General features: G+C 52.8%; 1 protein-coding gene across 5 annotated transcripts in view; it reads right to left on the bottom strand.

Annotated features, from left to right (window-relative positions):
- ACACB (acetyl-CoA carboxylase beta) overlaps nt 1-1936 on the bottom strand; it is a 151526-nt gene that overhangs the window by 8801 nt on the left and 140789 nt on the right. The gene's annotated exons all lie outside the window — the stretch shown is intronic.

Raw genomic sequence — 1936 nt, 5'->3', positions numbered from 1 at the left:
CTATTGGCACCCCTGGGCCTCTCACACCTCCACGGGAGGCCTCTGGGGCCTCCCCCAGTCAGAAGGACAGAGGAGAGTGGACAGGCATTCCAGCTTCCCTGACCCCGATGCTCCTCCCAGAGAGTGACACCTGAAAACGAGATTTCTCTGGCCTGCAGCCCCGCTGGGCTCCTGAAAGGACCCACAGCCCCCTTTGAGATGGGACCCACTGGTGGGCCATGGAAACCCTCCAGCGGGGAGGCCTTGAATTTATTCCTCTGGGACTGAGCGTCCACTTCAGCCTCCAGAGGACAGGCCCTGAGGCCGGGAGCAGAACTGGTCAACCGGAGCCCTTCCCTTGGACTGGCATGGGCTGAACTCTGAACCCCAAGCTCCAGGCCTGCTCCTCCCATAACCTGTTTCACAAACAGAGCCCTGGGCCATGCTGGGCACTGTGCCCCTGTGTACATTTATTTATATTTATTGGAGCCTGTCCACACCATCTCTTTGAGCCCAGCCCGCGGCCTCTGGAATCAGAGTCCCTGGTCCCTCCCTGCATCCTGGCAACCGTAGCTCCTGAATTACTCTGGGGAATCATGACTCCAACTGGCCCTTAATCCCTTGGCAGCCTGGGACTGCTTTTTAGAAGATAAAGCACTTTTGATACTACGGAACATCCTCTTTTTCCAAATCAGAGACAGATATTTTTCTGACTGCTCAGTCGTGATTCAGACTTCTTCCCATATGCACCTGAGCGGAGAGGTGCCATCCATAGTTTGGGGCTACGGGGCTTTCTAAGGGCAGATAGGGAGGGGGATGGGAAGAATGACAGGGGGCATCTGTGCTGGCATTTAAGACACTCCTGATGGAAAAAAGCAAACTGAACCATGTAAAGCTTGACCAACAAGGCGGGTGGGGGCTGACAAAGCTGCAATGCAGAGTATTTATTGGCACTTGTTTGCCTATTCATTGCCCTATGACCATTTTTTATGTGTTCTTTTTTTTTTCTCTTGTAACCAATTACTGATTTTGGAAGTGGCAGATTCTGCAGACAGTGGGTTGGAGGAGGGACAGAGTGTGAGTTGGGGAAAAGAGAAGGTAACTCGGGATCTTCCAGCCAAGTGGATGCCGAGAAACTGCAGTAGTGGCTCGTACCACTGTCCTCTCTTGCCCAGCTGGATGTTTGGCTCCTGTGTCTGGGAGTTCCCAAACCCAAGAGCCAGAATTTTCATCAGCCAGCCAAGCTGGAGGGTTCAAGGTTGAGGCTGGTCTCAGAGGACCATCTTTAAGGACTTCCTACCTGGTTCTGGAACTTTCTGCCTAGTATCCATCATCTTTAGACACGGCGTGGTGCTGCCCATCTGAGCAGTACCACCCAGCTGCTTTGTGTGACGAAACGCCTGACAAGTTAAGATATTGGAGTTGTTAATGAAGACCTCGTGTGTGGATGATGCCAAGATCCATGAGAGTAGTGTTGAATAACTGTCTTGTCAATAAAGGCTGGACGGCAGCTCTGTGGCTCAGAGGGAGATGCAATGGGGGTGAAGGACAAAATGCCATCTGTCACTCACTCCTCACAGGTGAGGTCCCATTTACAAATGGGGAAACTGAGGCCCAGGCAGGCAACAGCACAGCAACACTGAACCCAGGTGTCTGATGCCAGGTTCTCATCGCACCAGAAACTGGGAGGAGTCTGTCCTTATTGGGAGAATTAGTATAGCCATCATTTCCCAGCCTTCATTGCCAGGCTCTTGACAGGTATCGCCTCAGGCAGGGATGTGAACCCCATTTACTGCTCAGGAAGTAGAGGCTCAGATCATCCGAAGAGGCGGGAGGGAGGCCATGTGTGCCAGACTCCAGAGCTAGAGCTCAGTGGCAATGCCTCTGGTATATCTCTGGGGTCAGAGAAGGGAACAAGGTGGGGGCAGATGTACTCTTTCAGCATCAGGCCCTCCTG

This window comes from Vulpes vulpes, chromosome 10 (genome assembly GCF_048418805.1).
Source record: "Vulpes vulpes isolate BD-2025 chromosome 10, VulVul3, whole genome shotgun sequence".
Taxonomy (NCBI): Eukaryota; Metazoa; Chordata; class Mammalia; order Carnivora; family Canidae; genus Vulpes; species Vulpes vulpes.
This window is presented reverse-complemented; position numbering and strand designations above follow the sequence as displayed.